At 39.7% G+C, this 20205-nt stretch overlaps 1 pseudogene across 1 annotated transcript; it reads right to left on the reverse strand.

The window, feature by feature from the left end:
* Nucleotides 1-968: 968 nt before the first annotated feature.
* LOC306664355 (granzyme A-like) lies at nt 969-16624 on the reverse strand (annotated as a pseudogene). Its single transcript has 5 exons — nt 16536-16624; nt 11936-12082; nt 3496-3577; nt 2217-2484; nt 969-1122 (listed from the first exon to the last, which is right to left on the reverse strand). The product of its transcript is annotated as a granzyme A-like (transcript).
* Nucleotides 16625-20205: the final 3581 nt, after the last annotated feature.

The following is a 20205-nucleotide window of genomic DNA, read 5'->3' on the forward strand; positions in this document are numbered from 1 at the left end:
TTATTTATGACTTCCCCCTCATCTTCTGCTAGCCCGAGAACTTCGAGGACGGTGATCATGACTTAGCCCCCTCTGTATTTACAGTGCTGGGCACAGTGCCTGGTACACATGGGCCCTTAAGAAATGTTTGATGAATTAAATAGGACAAATCAGAATCATTAAAGTATAACTTTATTGTAATTCAGCTCTTTGGAAAAAAAAAACAAATCGAAAAGACGAGGTACAAATGTTAGATGGTAATAGAAGTCAGTTTTCTTTGCTGTGTATCAATTTACTAAGAATAACAGAACAAAGTGTGGTGTTCACGTGTAGACGCAAGACACAATGCACTTCTACAGGTTGAATAAACTGAGATCTACTGGCAGATGAAACTTTAGTCTATCTGTAATGAATAAATGATGCAATTTCCCTGAACTAATGCTAGCCTGAAACTTCACGTTTTTCAAATATCTTAAACATACACTGAATCTTTCTCATTGTCTTATATTTAGAATTTTCCATAAAAAGTTTAAATATATAGAAGTATATAGTAAGAAATAAAAATCCCCTCCCTCTCTTCCATTCTTTCATATGGAATAGAATCTCAAACTATAAATTCTAAGGGTCACAGATATTTTGGAAAGTGGAAGTATATTCTGACTTTTTCTGGAATCAGATTCTTTTCAACGGCAAACACAATAGTGATAGCCCTCAAAGTTTGAGTAAAGCAGAGTTCCTGAATAGAGGAACTTTTCCCCAAGGGTATGTTTTTTGCTATGGAAAGAGAATAAGTGTGAAGAAGATGCAGTTTCAGCAAAGCATATAGGAGCGACGGCAGGAAGTCACTTCTTTCATCAGTGGCTGTTCAGACAGATTATAATTTGTGCACAAAGTTGGCAGTGCTTCTTGGGACAGGTCAAGTTGGCTTAGCCCCCTTTGCTTGGAGTCTCCTGGAGGCCACCTCAGGTGTCTGATTTGAAGAAGCTACGTCATATGACTCCTGCAATGGTTTTCCTTATTCAGTTGAGATATTTGTTTTTAAGGAGAATTGTAGACACCAGGTTTCTTGGGGTTATCACATTTCCCAAAGGAAGTGACACTGCTGAAAATGTTATTGCGTATCAGAGGACTTCCAGAATCCCCCTGAAACAGAAAGTCATGTATTAAATGCAAGTGCTTTTCTGAGGTAGGTATTTATTTTATTCATTCATTCACACTTCACCCATACCTTCTATTTCTCTTTCCTATTTAAACCTAATTTAAATCTCTTATTACCTGCCTGTCCTCAGCATCAATTAACATAAATATACTTATTTTACCCAATCATTTTTCCTTTTGAAGAAGGCATTTCTGGAGATGGGCAAACTCATTTTCATCAGTAAAACCAAGAAAGAAAAACAAAGGAATCCTTTAGTGGTGAAAAATAAGTGTTTCCTTCAGTTAACGCATATCCTTTTTTCTTGGTCAACAGATGTCTGGAGAAGGAATCTGAAGCTACTAGGAGGCTTGAGTTGGAGCCTCAACTACTTCCTGTTCTGAGGAGGGCACTAGCTAAGCCAGCTCAGACAGAGAGTACTTGTGATATTTTAGACAATTTTTAGGAATTGTCTGGAGATTTGTTAGCTCCCATTTACATATTCTTTCTGACATGACAAGCACTTGTGAATGGTGAGTTCTAAATAGGTTGAAACATGGGTCACGTCTGTTCTTGGCACAGTGAGAGGCAGGACAGAGCAGGAGCCAGGAGATGGACAACCTTGGTCAAGTCCAGGTGCAGCTCCTCTGATAGCTGGGCTATTTAACTTGGGGAAGTTAAGTAACTTTCTACTCCTGTTTCTTCATCTTAAATCACAGATGATATTAGTGCCTATCTTATGGTGTTATGTGAGAATTAAGTGACATAACAAAAGTGTTATCGAATTTGGTATAGTTCTTTGCTCTTTCACCTGAACTGTTCCCTAGGAGAAAAAAATGTTCCCTGTCATGATTATTACTGGAATGGCTGGAGAACATCCACAGAGGTGGTTAAACCATATACTGAAAGTGATGATTAGTAAGCAGGGAACACCCTCTAAGCAGAGGGTTTCACAATGCACCAAAGGAGCACACTACCAAACCAGTGCCAAACCACAGTCCTCAGGCCTTGTACATTAAAGGTAGTAACAACTGTCTCCCTCATCCTTCCTAGGCAGTCTTTTACCCTTTTATTTCCTGGTAAAAATCATTAATTTACTTACTTCACATGAATCATCTTCACCTTTGCTACCACCAGCACAGATCATGCTGTTTTGAATAACTGGTTTGAAATTATAGTGCTCTGCATCACTGCATATTTTCCGGTCTGTCACGGTGACATTGACATCTCTCAAGACATGTGAAATTTTGCAAGAGTCTTTTTTGGTGCTTCCCCATCCTGCCACATGACACTTGGTGTGGGGATTGATGTCTTCTCTTGGGTAGCTGAAGTATTCCCACAGCTTTGCTCAGGGTTGCTTTACCTTCCAGCTAGAAAACAGACAGGAGATGGAGCTGCTTATGCTCCAGTGACAGAGGCAGAGGAACAACACGGCCTAAACTCTAACAGAGGGTATTAAATACTTGGGTAAAAATGCAGCAGGATTGACACCAGTTGTGGGAGGGGAGGAAGCTGTCTTTGCTAGCCAAGAAGCCTGGTGGGAGTTAGCATCTGGGGGGCAATAGAGGAGGAGCAGAGGCCCTAGGGCGAGGCCAGGTCTGATGGTCTCCAGGCAGGTAGCGAGGAGGGCTAGGCTGTCAGGACTGGGGGCAAGGAATGTGGAAGTTTTGTCAGAGGTGCACGAGCCCAGTGCCCTCTATGATCCTGAGGATGAGGGTGCACAGCCCCCGGCTAACCACGCTGCATCTTCCAGGGCTGTCTTTGGTTCCAATTTCTGCACAGCAGCCAGAACAATTATTTTAACAAGACTGACCATGTCACTGCCCTGCTTGAAACACCTTCCCATTTCCTTCCCCATAACTTTCAGACTCTTACCAAGGTTTTCAAGGCTTGGCTTTGTGGTCTATATTCTACTAACTCCCTTTTCTCAAAAGTTTGACTCCCTTTTCTCTCCTCTTCTTCCAATTGACCCCACTTATAATGCTGTTCTTCCTGCCTCGAAGGCCCTCTTCCCCTTTTTCCTGGCTGCCTAGGAAGTTTCTCTGACCCCCTGCTCTCTCCAGATACCCCCATAGAGCCCTCTAACTATATCACTGCTGATGAAAATGCCATCAGAATCATCAGATCAGAGCAGGTGATTCATTAGTCTCTCTTTCCCTCTAGATTTGAGTGCCTTCAGGGGAAGTTCTGATTACTATTTATCTCCTGAGGAAGAGATAAACACTCAGAACTGGATCTCTGCTTTTCTGATTGCTCATAACCACTCACAGATCGTCACTATCAAACAAGGTGACCCTAAGAAAAATAGGAGGAAAAAAAAAAAGCTGTCATAGTTGAGTTATGGGCAGAAATGACATCATTGTCCACATCATAAAAATGACCAAACGCCACTCTCGGTTGAAATTCATGACTATTGCATCTTTACCAATTACAGCGTTAGCTTTCTTCTGTTCTTTTTGCCTCCTGGATAAGTAAGATTTATTGAGATGCATAATCATAGAATAGTCCCACTTGCTGAGACCCTGAAGTTCAGAGAAAACTGCTACTTCCTTGAACCTTCCCCCAGATTGCTAGACACAAGCTCAAATCCTATGCTAAGCCCCTTCTCACAATCTTTTACTGAGTACCCACCCCCAACAGTTTCTGAGGGGATTGTGCCCTTGCTAGCATCAGTACATATAAAGCTGTTTGACTCTGGGTGCGTTACTAGTGCTTTTTTAAAAAAATATTTTTAAAATTTGGTTATACATGACAGTAGAATGTATTTTGACATATTATATATATGTGGAATATTACTACTCATTCTTCTGGTTGTACATGATATAGAATTATGTTGGTTGTGCAATCATATATGCACATAGGATAGCAATCTCCGATTCATTCTACTGTCTTTCCTATTCCCATTACCCCTCTCTTCCCTTCTTTCCCCTTAGTCTAAGCCAAAGTACTTCTGTTCTTTCTTATTGCCCCAACCCCCTGCCGTCTTTTTTTTTATGTTTATAATTATTTTTCTTTTTTTTATTTTATTATTATTTTTTATTGTAAACAAATGGGATACATGTTGTTTCTCCGTACATGGCGTAAAGGCATACCATTTGTGTAATCATAAATTTACATAGAGTAATGTTGTTTGATTCATTCTGTTATTTTTTCCCTTCCCCCCACCCCTCCCACCCCTCTTTTCCCTCTATACAGTCCTTCCTTCCTCCATTCTTGTCCCCCTCCCTAACCCTAACTCTAAACCTAACACTAACGCTTCCCTCCCCCCATTATGTGTCATCATCCACTTATTAGCGATATCATTCGTCCTTTGGCTTTTTGAGATTGGCTTATCTCACTTAGCATGATATTCTCCAATTTCATCCATTTGCCTGCAAATGCCATCATTTTATCATTCTTTATGGCTGAGTAATATTCCATTGTGTATATATACCACAGTTTCTTTATCCACTCATCAATTGAAGGGCATCTAGGTTGGTTCCACAGTCTGGCTATTGTGAATTGAGCAGCTATGAACATTGATGTGGCTGTATCTCTGTAGTATGCTGATTTTAAGTCCTTTGGGTATAGGCCAAGGAGTGGGATAGCTGGGTCAAATGGAGGGTCCATTCCAAGTTTTCTAAGGAATCTCCACACTGCTTTCCAGAGTGGCTGCACTAATTTGCAGCCCCACCAGCAATGTATGAGTGTACCTTTCTCCCCACATCCTCGCCAACACCTGTTGTTGCTCGTATTCTTGATAATTGCCATTCGAATTGAGGTGAGATGGAATCTTAGGGTGGTTTTGATTTGCATTTCTCTTATTACTACAGATGTTGAACATTTTCCCATATGTTTGTTGATTGCTTGTAGATCTTCTGTGAAGTGTCTATTCATTTCCTTAGCCCATTTGTCGACTGGATTATTTGAATTCTTGGAGTAGAGTTTTTTGAGTTCTTTATAGATTCTGGAGATTAGTGCTCTATCTGAAGTATGATTGGCAAAGATATTCTCCCACTCTGTAGGCTCTTTCTTCGCATTGCTGATAGTTTCCTTTGCTGAGAGAAAGCTTTTTAGTTTGAATCTATCCCAGTTATTGATTCTTGCTTTTATTTCTTGTGCTATGGGAGTCCTGTTAAGGAAGTCTGGTCCTAAGCCGACATGTTGAAGATCTGGACCTACATTTTCTTCTATAATCTGCAGGGTCTGTGGTCTGATTCCAAGGTCCTTAATCCATTTTGAGTTTAGTTTCGTGCATGGTGAGAGATATGGGTTCAGTTTCATTCTGTTGCATATGGATTTCCAATTCTCCCAGCACCATTTGTTGAAGAGGCTATCTTTTCTCCATTGCATATTTTTGGCCCCTTTGTCTAGTATGAGAAAATTGTATTTATTTGGGTTTGTGTCCGTGTCCTCTATTCTGTACCATTGATCTACCTTTCTATTTTGGTACCAATACCATGCCGTTTTTGTTACTATTGCTTTGTAGTAGAGTTGAAGATCTGGTATTGCAATACCCCCTGTTTCACTCTTCCTGCTAAGGATTGCTTTAGCTATTCTGGGTTTCTTATTCTTCCAGATGAATTTCATAATTGCTTGCTCTATTTCTGTAAGGTACATCATTGGGATTTTAATTGAAATCGCATTGAATTTGTAGAGCACTTTAGGTAGTTTGGCCATTTTGACAATATTAATTCTTCCTATCCAAGAACATGGAAGATCTTTCCATCTTCTAAGGTGTTCTTTAATTTCTTTCTTTAGTGTTGTATAGTTCTCATTGTAGAGGTCTTTCACCTCTTTTGTGAGATTGATTCCCAAGTATTTTATTTTTTTCGAGGCTATTGTGAATGGGGTAGTTTTCCTAATTTCTCTTTCTGAAGATTCATCACTTATGTATAAAAATGCGTTGGATTTATGAGCACTGATCTTGTAACCTGCTACTTTACTAAATTCACTTATGAGTTCTAAGAGTTTTCTGGTGGAATTTCCAGGTTCCTCTAAATATATAATCATGTCATCAGTGAACAGGGATAGTTTGAGTTCTTCTTTTCCAATTCGTATCCCTTTAATTTCTTTGGTTTGTCTAATTGCTGTGGCTAGAGTCTCAAGAACGATGTTGAATAGAAGTGGTGAAAGAGGGCATCCCTGCCTTGTTCCAGTTTTTAGGGGGAATGCTTTCAGTTTTTCACCATTTAGAATGATATTAGCCATGAGCTTAGCATAAATGGCCTTTACAATGTTAAGGAATGTTCCCACTATCCCTATTTTTTCTAGTGTTTTGAGCATGAAGGGGTGCTGTATTTTATCAAATGCTTTTTCTGCATCTATTGAAATAATCATGTGATTCTTGACTTTAAGTCTATTGATATGGTGAATGACATTTATTGATTTCCTGATGTTGAACCAATCTTGCATCCCTGGGATGAAACCCACTTGATCATGGTGCACTATCTTTTTAATATGTTTTTGTATGCGATTTGCTAAAATTTTGTTGAGAATTTTTGCGTCGATGTTCATTAAGGATATTGGTCTGAAATTTTCTTTCCTTGATGAGTCTCTGTAAGGTTTAGGTATCAGTGTGATATTGGCTTCATAGAATGAGTTTGAGAGGGTTCCCTCCTCTTCTATTTTATGGAATACTTTGAGAAGTATTGGAATGAGCTCTTCTTTAAAGGTTTTGTAGAACTCGACTGAGAACCCATCTGGTCCTGGACTTTTCTTTGTTGGTAGGCTTTTGATGACTTCTTCTATTTCAGTACTTGAAATTGGTCTATTTAAATTGTGTATGTCCTCCTCGTTCAGTTTAGGCAATTCATATGTCTCTAGAAACCTGTTGATGTCTTCGAAATTTTCTATTTTGTTGGAGTATAGATTTTCAAAATAGCTTCTAATTATGTTTTGTATTTCAATCATGTCTGTTGTGGTATTTCCTTGTTCATTCCGAATTTTAGTGATTTGGGTTTTCTCTCGTCTTCTCTTTGTTAGTGTGGCTAAAGGTTTATCAATTTTGTTTATTTTTTCGAAGAACCAACTATTTATTTTGTCAATTTTTTGTATTGTTTGTTTTGTTTCAATTTCATTGATTTCAGCTCTGAGTTTAACTATTTCCTGTCTTCTACTACTTTTGGTGCTGTTCTGTTCTTCTTTTTCTAGGGCTTTGAGCTGTAGTGTGAGGTCGTTTATTTGTTGAGTTTTACTTCTTTGATTAAATGCGCTCCATAAAATAAATTTCCCTCTAAGTACTGCTTTCATAGTGTCCCAGAGATTTTGATATGATGTTTCTTTGTTCTCATTTACCTCTAAGAATTTTTTAATTTCCTTCCTAATATCTTCTGTTATCCATTCATCATATAATAGCATATTGTTTAATCTCCAGATGTTGGAATAGTTTCTGTGTTTTACTCTTTCATTTATTTCTAACTTCAATCCATTATGATCTGATAGAATACATGGTAGTGTCTCTATCTTCTTGTATTTGCTAACATTAGCTTTGTGGCATAATATATGGTCTATTTTAGAGAAGGATCCATGTGCTGCTGAGAAGAAGGTGTATTCGCTCTTGGTTGGATGGTATATTCTATAAATGTCCGTTAAGTCTAAATTATTGATTGTGTTATTGAGATCTATGGTTTCTTTGTTCAATTTTTGTCTGGAAGATCTGTCCAGTGGTGAGAGAGGCGTGTTAAAATCACCTAGTATTATTGTGTTATGGTCTATTTGGTTTCTGAAATTGAGAAGGATTTGTTTGACATACATGGATGAGCCACTGTTTGGGGCATAGAGGTTTATGATTGTTATATCTTGCTGATTTATGCTTCCCTTAAGCAGTATGAAATGACCTTCTTTATCCCTTCTGTCTAACTTTGGCTTGAAGTCCACATTATCGGAAATGAGGATGGATACTCCAGCTTTTTTGCTGAGTCCATGTGCATGGTATGTTTTTCCCCATCCTTTCACCTTTAGTCTATGGGTATCTTTTTCTATGAGGTGAGTCTCTTGCAGGCAACATATTGTTGGATCTTTCTTTTTGATCCAATCTGCCAGTCTATGTCTTTTGATTGATGAGTTCAGGCCATTAATATTCAGGGTTATTATAGAGATATGATTTGGTTTCCCGGTCATTTGGTTCATTTTTTAAATTTTATTTATTTATTTGTTTGACACAACTTGTTTCCTCCTTTATTTGACAATTCCTTTAGGATAATTCCTCCCTTTGCTGATTTGCTTCTTTGTTTTTCATCTCTTCCTCATGGAATATTTTGCTGAGAATGTTCTGTAATGCTGGCTTTCTTTTTGTAAATTCTTTTAGCTTTTGTTTATCATGGAAGGATTTTATTTCATCGTCAAATTTGAAGGTAAGTTTTGCTGGGTATAAGATTCTTGGTTGGCATCCATTTTCTTTCAGGGCTTGAAAAATGTTGTTCCAGGCCCTTCTAGCTTTTAGGGTGTGGATTGAAAAATCTGCTGATATCCGTATTGGTTTCCCCCTGAATGTAATTTGGTTCTTTTCTCTCACAGCCTTTAAAATTCTGTCTTTATTTTGTATGTTAGGCATTTTCATTATAATGTGCCTTGGTGTGGGTCTGTTGTAATTTTGTGTATTTGGAGTCCTATAAGCCTCTTGAACTTGCTTTTCCATTTCATTCTTCAGATTTGGGAAATTTTCTGATATTATTTCATTGAATAGATTGTTCATTCCTTTGGTTTGTTTCTCTAAGCCTTCCTCAATCCCAATAATTCTTAAATTAGGCCTTTTCATGATATCCCATAGTTCTTGTAGATTCTGTTCATGATTTCTTACCATCTTCTCTGTTTGTTCAACTTTGTTTTCAAGGTTAAATATTTTGTCTTCAATGTCTGAGGTTCTGTCTTCCAGGTGTTCTATCCTACTGGATATGCTTTCTATGGAGTTCTTAATTTGGTTTATTGTTTCCTTCATGTCAAGGATTTCTGTTTGGTTTTTTTTCAATATCTCTAACTCTTTATTGAAATGATCTTTTGCTTCCTGTATTTGCTCTTTTAACTGTCGATTGGTGCGATCATTCAATGCCTGCATTTGCTCTTTCATCTCATCATTCAGTGCGTGCATTTGTTCTTTCATCTCATCGTTTGCTTCCCTGATCATTTTAATTATGTACATTCTGAACTCCTTTTCTGTCATTTCTTCTGCCATGCTGTCATTGGGTTTTATTGATGTAACATCTAGATTTGTTTGCAGCATTTTCTTTCCTTGTTTTCTCATATTGTTCAGGTATCAGTGGACCACTGAGATATTGCAGATTTCCTCTATTGACTTACAATGTCCCTGAAGATTTCTATATATATCCCCTCTTAGCCTTCAGTAGGCTGAAGTCTTGGAGGAAGTTGATAATGCGGTGCTCCACAAGGAAGTTGCCTCTCTAGGAGTGGTGGCCTTCCGGTGGTGTATATTCCCTGCTAGTGGGCAGAGGTGCCTCCAGTTGTTGACCAATGGTCATCCAAAGGGGAACTAGGCTGCGGGCTGAGGCAAGGCCTGTTTGGGCCTGAGTCTCTGGTTTTACCGTCCTTGTGGGGAAACCTCACCCGGCAGGGAAGACTCACCCGGTGGGGAGGTCTCGCTCTTCAGTTCGCTCCTAGAGGTTCCCCTCAATTTACAGCTACCGCCTGGGCTGGGTTGCCTTCCTCTGCAAAGTTCCCAGGGGCCGGCCCTACCTCCTGGGCCTGGGAGCCTCACCATTCGCAGACGAGTCTCCTTAGGCTGCCCCTCCTCAGAGAATCTGCCCGCAGTCCTGGAACCTTCGCTCAGCCCCTTAGTGTGTCTCTGTGGGGCTCTTCCACCAAGAAGCCTCCTAGATCCTGGGACCCTGCTCTGCACCTAATCGCCGGGCTATGCGGCCCCTCCTCTGAGCGGCCACCTGGGGCCCCGTACAATCGCTCTGAGTCCCAGAGACCCGCCACACGCCTCTTCCTCCAGACAGTCGCCCAGTATTCCGGTGCGGTCACTAGGAGTCCAAGCAACTCACTGCGTGCCTCCTCCTCCCACCAACCACCCGTAGCCCGGGGCAATCAATCACTCCGAGTCGAAATGACCCTCCCTGTTCCTCCTCCTCCTCCAGGTAACCCCCCAGGTGTTCAGGAGCAGTCACTCTGAGTGGCTCTGAATCCACGTGACCCGCTGCACGGGTCCTCTGGGCAACCGACCGGAGCTCTGGTGCGGCCACTCGAGACCAAGCGACCCACCGGGCTTCTCCTCCAGGCAGCCCCCCTGTGTTCAGGAGCGGTCGCTTTAAGTCCAAACAACTCACCAATCGCCTCCTCCTCTGAGCAGCCGCATGGAGCTGTAATGCAGTCACTGCGAGTCCAAACGACCCGCTGCGTTCCTCCTCCTCCTCCTCCTACTCCTCCGGGTAGGCCCCGGTGTTCAGAAGTGGTCTGAGTCTAAACAGCTCGCCACGCAGCCCCTCCTCTGGCTGTTGCTCTGGTATAACCACTCCGAATCCAATCGGCCGCGCTCCTCCTCCTCTTCGTCCTCAGGGCAGGCCCCAGTGTTCAGAAGCAGTCGCTCAGAGTCCAAACAGCTCACTGCGTGGCTTCTCCTCCAGCAACCGCCTGTAGCTCTGGTATAGTCACTCCGAATCCAAGCAGCCGCGCTCCTCCTCCTCCTCGTCCTCAGGGCAGGTCCGGTGTTCAGAAGTGGTCGCTGTAAGTCCAAACAGCTCGCCGCGCAGCTTCTCCTCTGGCAACCGCCTGTAGGTCTGGTATAGTCACTCCAAATCCAAGCGGCCACGCTCCTCCTCCTCAGGGCAGGCCCCGGTGTTCTGAGTCCACACAGCTCTCCTCGCCGCTCCTCCCCTGGGCAGCCACCGGAGCCCCAGTGGTTGCTACGAGTCCCAGCGCTGTGCTGAGCGGCCTCCTCTATGACGCTCCCAGTTGTCCGAGTTCACTGCTCCAGCGGGGGGAGGGTGTCTCGCCGGCAGCTCTACTTCACAAAGTTCCCTGCGTTCCGGGGCTACCACCCCATCCGGGACGCCTCCCCAACGGGAGAGACTCACCCGGCTGCTTTGAGTTGGTCCCAAGTCTCTCAATATCTCCTCTTTTGAATCCTGAGTCCTGGAGCAACATGAAATGCAGCCACCCTCTAGGCCGCCATCTTGAAACCTTCCTGCCTTCTTTTTTGTTCATGGAATTTGTGTAGGATTGAAGAGGGAAGTGACAGGCACTGGTTACTGGTACTTAATGACAGGTATTGGTTATTGGTACTTAATCAGTACCAATAACAGGTACTGATTAAGAAAACAGCAGCATATCCACATGATGAACACTACTCTGCCTTTCCAATTATGACTAGGAAAAATATAGGAAATTACTGTTTTCTTAAAGTTGAACAGTCAAATAGCAGTAATTTCGTATGGATCACTGTAAATGTCATAACACCAAGGGATGAATACCAATGACATAATAGTAAGTAAACCAGCTGTAATCGTAGATGGCATTTAATTTGTTCAACCTTGTAAATTATGCTAATGAAAAAAGTCTGGGACAAAATATAGCAAAATACTGACAGTAATTGTGTGGGGTTGATGAGATTGAGTGTTTTTTTTTTAAACCTTTCCTATTTAAAATAGTTTAATAATGCTGTTATTTATAATTTTAAAATAACATAATATGAGAAAATGGTCAGGCATTTCATTCTTATTCTATAGATTCTGGCTTTTGCTCAGAGTTAAATATCAGAATAAGACATAACACTGAATGTGCTTGCCTGCTTTCTTCTCCATCCTAATGTAATTTTGGTTTTGGACTTGACAGTCATTGCCACTTCTCCACATCAGCTTGAGGATGAGAGGGACTGAGATTATTTACAGATCACAGTGAGCAGCTATCAGCACCCAGCTCTCTTTGATCAAAGCCCCTGCACAGATTTCCAACCCTTTGATTAGAGTCACATAGCATCTTGCATGAGGTGATACTTCATTTCCTCCTATGATTCCCTGGCAGGGTTCAGAAAAACTGAAAGAGTGATCCAGAGTGAAATGTTACCTTGCACGGTCATCCTTATCCTGAGAAAACTTGGCCATAAGGAACAGATTCCGTGCGAGTTCATAGACATGCACTTGGTCCTCTCCTAAGAGGACCAAGCAATCCAGGTGGTGGTGGAAGGTGCTTTTTTCTGCAGCACTCTGCTCTGTGATTATGTTCCCCACAGCACTTCATGTGCGACAGTGTTTGTAAACTGAGTATTGCACTTGGTTTTGGGGTTAATTTTATTATAGCATATGTTCCTATTATGTTAGACTTTTAAATTATTTTTGCTGCCACATATTCAAATTGATCTCTGTCATGTTAGGGTAAAAATGGTAAACATATAGAAATGTTCCTTTTTCCATATTATGTTCTCAAACGTTAGTGTAATAATAATTGAATATTTCATAAAATCTAGATTATTTAGACCTATCCCCAGAGAGTTTGGTTTAGTAACAGGAAACCTGCATTTCATGTTTTCCTCCTTTTCTTTTTCTTTTTTTTCTTGGTACTGGGGTTTGAACCCAAGGGTGCCCAACCACTGAGCCACATCCCCAGTCCTGTTTATTGTTTTTATATTTTGAGATAGAGTCTTCCTAAGTTGTTTAGAGCCTGGCTAAATTGCTGAGGCTAGCTTTGAACTTGTGATTCTCCTGCCTCAGCTGCTGGGATTACAGATGTGCATCATCACTTCCAGCTGGAACATGCATTTTTATTTATTTATTTATTTATTATAATTAGTTATACATGACAGTAGAATGCATTTCAATTCATTGCATAAGAATGGAGCACAACTTTTCATTTCTCTGGTTGTACATGATGTAGAGTTTTAACATATATGTACCAAGGGTAATGATGTCTGCCTCATTCCACTATCTTTTCTACTCCCATGCCCCCTCCCCTCTCGACACTCCCCTCTGCCCAATCCAAAGTTCCTCCATTCTTCCCTTGCCTTCTTCCCCATTGTGGATCAGTATTCACATATCAGAGAAAACATTTGACCTTTGGTTTTCTGGGATTGGCTTATTTTGCTTAGCATGATGTTCTCCAATTCCATTCATTTACCTGCAAATGCCATAATTTTATTCTCCTTTAAGGCTGAGTAATATTCCATTATGTGTATATACCACAGTTTCTTTATCCAATCATCTATTGAAGGGCTTCTAGGTTGGCATTTTTAATAAGCACTCCAGGTGATTCTGATGCAGGTGGTCCTCAGAGTAGTTATGGGCTTTATAAGGCTGTGACTAAGTCTAGGAAAGCAATGATTTATACTGTTTTTGCCCTTTCTGCCGCCATTATCGGCAAAGGGAATTTCACATGAGAGCCACTTGATACATGGTGTGGACACCAGATGACCATGTGGCCCGAGGTTAGAGGGAAGGAAGGGACTAGAAGGGGTTGGGTAGGGCATCCATAACTTGGCTGTGGCCCCCAAACTCGACCTTTCTGATCCTCAGTAGCATGAGAACTAACTTTCTACTCCCTGATTCAGAGTCCAAGATATTGAGAACTTCCTTGGACCGTTGCAGATTTAAAAAATTCCATATTAGTAAAACATGTACTTGTGTAAGTAAAGGCACCTTTGCATCTTAATACCTGAAAAAAGAAAAAGTGTCCTTTGGGACAATCAGTCCATAAAGAAACTGAAGCACTGTGTTGGTTTCCTGAGCTCCATGTAGGTCTAGCTCCCTGAGCAATCTGAATCTGCACTGCCAACAATGGTCCATTTATTCGTACTAAGGCTGTAAGTTTTTAATGACTTTTACTTACATTTATAATTTTTCCCTTTTTGCTATTATATAGGCAGAAATTGGGGCAAGGCAGATGAACTAAAACTAAGGGGTAGGTTCATAAGATGTATGTTGTAGCTAAAGAACAGATGTGTATGAATGCCACCAACAGGGAAAGACAAATAGCATATTCATTAACTGCACTTCCTCCTGCACTTTTAATCCAGGCAGGATTCACTCTTGGACCTCCTTTCTAAGCAATTTTCACACTCAATTTTTTCTGTGCAATTATTCCACAACAGTTGTTGAGTAACTACTGTTAAAATGGTGCGAAGATAAATGAAACGTTCTACTTGCCGTTGAAGAGCTTTGGTAGTAGAAACATGCAAAGAACAAAGCTGTGGACGAATACACAAAGAATGGCAATGCTCAAAGTGCCTGGAGAGGGTCCCTGGGGCAGCTGCAGGGCTTAGAAAATGCTGTTGGCAGGGAGGTTGTGAGGTCTTTATGAGAACTGTTTATCCCCTGAAGGAGATTGGAAAGTGATTTAAAACTTCAGCAGGTGGAACTAGAGGAAATTTCAAGTTAGGTGTGATGTAAATAAAAGTTATCATGGTCAGAGATTATGAGAATGAAGCAGATCATGCCCAAGAAACATTAAACTGAATTTAATAATTCATCATGTTTAGATGCTTTTGAGGGATAGACTTGCCTTATGTAATACAGCAAGTTTTTAACATTTTAACTATTAGCAAAGTGATTTTTGTTTTTAAGCTCCAGTTTAAATTGTACCTTAATAATTCAAGCACCTTTAATGTAATATTTATCTCCTTTCTATCTCTCTCTCTTTTTTAAACTGGGTATTGAACCCAGGAGTGCTTAACCCCTGAGCCACATTCCCAGTCCCTTTTTTCTGTTTTGCTTTTTTTGTTCTTTTTGTTTTTTTTAAAATATATTTTAGTTGTCAATGGACCTTTCTTTTCTTTCTTTCCTCCTCCCTCCCTCCCTCCCTCCCTCCCTCCCTCTCTCTCTCTCTCTCTCCCCCTCTCCCTTTCTCTCTCCCTCTCTCTCTCTTTCTTTCTTTGGATCAAACCCCCAGTGGCACTTAACCATTAAGCCACATCCCCAGCCCTTTTTACGTTTTATTTTGAGACAGGGTCTTGCTAAGTTGCTTAGGGTCTTGCTAAACTGCTGAGGCTGACTTTGAACTTTCTGTCCTCCTGCTTCAGCTTCCCTAGTGCTGGGATTATAGCCTTGCACCACCTTGCCTGGCTCATCCAGGAATTTCTTAAACATCAAGAAACCAAAGGATTAAAGACCCAGTATCACATAGGGCAGAATGGGAAGGAACCCTCTTATCCTGACATTCATAGCTTGTCATTTCCCTCTAGGGACAGCAATGTCTCAGTCTCAGGCTGGACACTGTGTTATTGGCCTTAAAATCTCACTATTCCAGGGCAAGGTTATTATTTGGAATGATAGTTTACTAAGTTATATTAAAATAAAAAAATCAGCAACTATGGTAATGATAATAATGAAGACATCTAAGATATGCCAGACACCCCTTAGTGTTAGACACTTGCTATAATACTTACTACAATGGAAAGTGGGTGTTATTATTTTCATGTAGATAAAAAAGATGAAGTTTAGACAGGGCAATTAACTATCCCAAGTTCATATAGCTAGTGATGGCAAAGTGGTGTTCTAACCCACTTGTATATAGTGCAAAATCCACCACATTTTTCTCCCTTGTGAAGCACTGTCTCTTAAAGTAGTGGCTCTTTTTTTTTTTTTTTTCATTTTAATACAGGTTGTGAGAATCTGATAAAATAAAATACACATATGCAAGTAAGTATTTGCATTCATTGTGGAGACTCAGAATTTTCAATGCCTAAGCATGGCTTTGAATGAATTATAGATCCCACATTAGGAATCCCAGTTCTGAAGGTTCACTGAACTATATCATAGTATGTGGTTAAGAATGTGAATTCTAAAAAAAAAAAAAAAAAAAAAAAAAGAATGTGAATTCTGAGTTCAAATCCCAGCCCTACTAATTGCTAGCTGGTAACATTAGCACATTTATTTAACCTCCCTGGTCTTAGTTTCCTTGTAGGTAAAATAGGACTGATAACAATACTTAAGAGGATTAGATTAATTAATATATGAAAATCAAAAAGAATATTACTAATATTAGAATATTACCATTTTTAATTGTGAGTTTTATTAAACATTAACACACATATTTTAGTAGATAATTTTATACTGATGTTTTTCTTCATGGATGCTGCTTCTCTGCTAGAAATGGACATATCTACAAACAAATCTTGAAATAAAATGTTTTAATGTTTATTTGATAGCTATGACCATGTAATTGTATTTGTATGATTGGGAGGTCCAGTTAATAAGTAAACTATTCATACCCAATGTAATGGCTTCATCAATTTTTCTTAAAGACTTTGCTCTGTAGATCTGACATGGATTTATGAGAGCTACCAGATACAGTTAACTTTTTCATATTTTTGCTATAATACATAGGATACATTTTCTTAAAAAGTCGAAGTGATTTTTAGACAGCAAAGACAAATGGTTGCATTAGAATGGTTGGAAGTTATGATTTATTTTTCCTTTTTATAGAGCATAAATTAAACCAATACAGATACGTACTTTCTCCTGAGTGAAACTAAAAAGCATATGAAAATATATCTTACCTCCAGGAAGTAGAAGAAGAGAGATGATCATAGGGAAAGAAAGGAAAAGGCATTTTCAATGTTTCTGTTATCCACACTATAGAGAGCATTCGGTTTCAGGTATAGATTTTAGTAAAACACAATTAACAACCAGGATGTGGTTCTTTATCTCTCTCTCTTTCCTTCTTTGCTGTGGTGCTGAAGATTTTGATGTTTTATTACTGGAAAACAAAACTTAATCTGTGGTATGATTACTTATTTGTTTCACAAGAAAGGTCATTTCCTTTGGGTTTAGATGTCTCTGACATAAAAGGGCAAATGTGAAGTGATGAGACTGTGTCAACTTAAGAACATTCAAAACAAAACTGTTCTTCAAATGAAATCATCCAATTAAAAATGGGCTAAGGGTCTGGGGTTGTGGCTCAGTGGTAGAGCACTTGCCTGGCACGTGTGAGGCACTGTGTTTGATTTTCAGCACCACATATAAATAAGTGAATAAAATAAAGGTCCATCAACAACTAAAAAATATTTTAAAAAATGAGCCAAGGATCTGAACAGACACGTGTCAAAAGAAGACACATACATGGCTAACAATCATGTGAAAACATGCTCAATATCACAAGTCATCCGGGAAATGCAAATCAAAACTACAATGAAATATCATCTCACCTCAGAATGACTATCATCAAAAAGACAAGAAATAACAAAGGGGGTCAAGGATGCGAGGAAAGAAAAATTCTTACACACTGTTTGTAGAAATATAAATTAGTATAGTCATTATGGAAAACGGTATGGAGAATTCTTTTTTTTTTGCATGCATTGAAGAGTTTATTGGCAAATTGTGATTGCATTTCATAAGCCAGTGACAACTACTCTGACATTCAGACTGACAAAATCCTTAAAGGCAGTGCTCCCTGAGATCTTTGCAGTATTACTCACTCAAGAATGACTAATTTCTATGAAGGAATGTTGTTTGTTTTTAGTATAAAATAATGAGATGTAAATGTATAACATTATCAGGCACATTGACTCAGGGAGTTTGAACTATTCCTGGGTGAAAATTAGATGCCTGGTGGGATCCTCCTGGAGTCGAGAATCTGCATTTTGTTGGAGTCAGCTGGAAAACAGAGGTTGGAGTCTGGAGTCTGGCGAAGGTGAGTTTGCCTGACCCTCAAATAGCAAGCCTGAGTCCAAGCCTTTGGTCTGCAGAGAGAAAACGTGACCAGGTCAGAAGGAGGTGAAGAATAAGGCTGTTTCATAAACAATTCAGTCCAGGATGATGCCAGTTTCTCTGCTGGTTCACTCATAGCCTAAGGTGCTGCTTTGAAAACGTCCTCCAGTGCTCCTGGCTTTCCTAAAGGCTATCACCCATTTTCATAGGTCTCCATCCTTAGATGGCCAACTCCATTGCTAGATGGCTGAAGTGAGGCAGAACATCATGGTGGAAGGATGTGCAGAAGGCTGCAGTGTGTGTGTGTGTGTGTGTGTGTGTGTGTGTGTGTGTGTATGTGAGAAAGAGAGAAAGAGAGAGAGAGAGAGAGAGAGAGCGCGCGCGAGCGGGCTGGAGAATTCTTAAAAACTAAAAATAGAATACCATATGCTCTGGCAATGGGTATTCATCCAAAGATGATATGCTACCAAAGGAATACCTGCACTCACATTTACTGCAACACTACCACAATAGCTAAAATAAGGAATCAACCCTGATGCCCATCAGTGGATGAATGGATAAAGAAAATGTGGCATAAACACACACTGAAATATTATTCAGCCATAAAAACAGTGGAATCCTGTCATTTGCAACAACATGGATGGAAATGGAGGTTATTATGTTAAGTGAAATAACCCAGATACAGAAAGACAAATACTTCATGTTTACATTTGTGGAAACAAAAAATGAATTTCACAGAATGGAGTAGAAAGTGTTCATTAGAGACTGGAAGGACACAGAATGAAGTTAGTTAGAGGCACCAAAACACAGGAGGAATTAGTTCTGATTTTCTATAGCCAACTAGAGTAATACTGGTTAAAACAATCTGTTATGTATTTAAAAATGACTAGAAGAGTATGAAATTCCTAACACAAAAATGATTAATGTTTGAAGAAATGGAAGTGCTTTTTAATCCTGATTTGATTATTACACATTGTAGACATGTATAATATTATAATATAAATCATAAAGATGTATAAAGAATATGTTTCAATAAAAAATGGCCAAAAAAGAACATTGCTCTCCTTTGACAACTTTTTCACTATCAAATAAGACCTTATTTCAGAGCTGAGAATTCAAGTTGTCTTAGCATGTTTTGTGCTGCTTATAGGATGCTGGAGACTGGTTGATTTGTAAAGAATGAAGACTTATTTCCTACATTCCTGAAGGCTGGGAAGTCCAAGGTCAAGGGCCCTTATCTATCAAGGGTCTTCTTGCTGCATCATAACACAGTGGGAAACATCACTTTTCTGGAGAAAACCTTGTGCAATAAAAATGCAATTTAACCCCTTTATTGATTGGGTTACTTATTTGTTTGTTTTTGGTGTTAAGTTTTTTGAGTTCTTTATATATCCTGGAGGTTAGTGCTCTATTTGAGGTGCAGGTGACAAAGATTTTCTCCCATTCTGTGGGGTATCTCTTCAGGTTATTGATTGTTTCCTTTCCTGTGAAGAAGCTTTTTAGTTTGATTCCATCACATTTATTGAGTCTTGATTTTACTTCTTGGGCTTTAGGAGGCTTGTTGAGGAAGTCAGGTCATAAGCAGACATGATAAAGATTTGGGTCTACTTTTTCTTCTATTAGGTGCAGAGTCTCTGTTCTAGTGCCTAAGTCTTTGATCCATGTTGAGTTTAGTTTTGTGCAGGATTAGAGGGATTTAATTTCATTTTGCTAAATATGAATTTAAGGAACTGAACAGATACTTCACAGAAGAAGAAATATAATCAATCAACAAATATATGAAAAAATGTTCAACATCTCTAGCAATTAGAGAAATGCAAATCAAACTAAGATTTCATCTCACTTCAGTCAGAATGGCAATTATCAAGAATACAAACAACAGTAAATGTTGGTGAGGATGTGGGGGAAAAGGTACACTCATACATTGCTGGTGGGGCTGTAAATTGGTGCAGCCACTATGGAAAGCAGAATGAAGATTTCTCAGAAAACTTGGAATGGAACCACCATTTGACTCAACTATCCCATTCCTCAGTTTATACCCAACGGACTTAATATCAGCATACTATAGTGATGCTGCCACATGAATGTTTATAGCAGCTCAATTCACAATAGCCAAACTATGGAACCAACCTAAATGCCCTCCAGCTAAACGAATGGATAAAGAAAATGTTGTATGTATATACAATGAAATATTATCTACCTTAAAGAAGAATGAAATTGTGGCATTTGCAGGTAAAGGATGGAGCTGGAGAATATCATGCTAAGCAAAATAAGCCAATCCCCCCAAAACCAGAGACTGAATGTTATCTCTGATGTTTGGATGTTAATCTATAATGGGGTTGGGGGGCTAGGGAAGAATAAAGGTACTTTGGATTAGGCAGAAGGGAGTGAAGGGAGGGGAGGGGGTATGGAGATAGGAAGGATAGTAGAATGAATTGGACATTATGGCCCTATGTGCACATATGATTACACTACTGGTGTGATTCTACATCAGGTACAACCTGAAGAATGAGATGTTAT

The sequence above is a fragment of the Sciurus vulgaris genome, assembly GCF_902686455.1.
Source record: "Sciurus vulgaris genome assembly, chromosome: 6".
Lineage (NCBI taxonomy): Eukaryota > Metazoa > Chordata > Mammalia > Rodentia > Sciuridae > Sciurus > Sciurus vulgaris.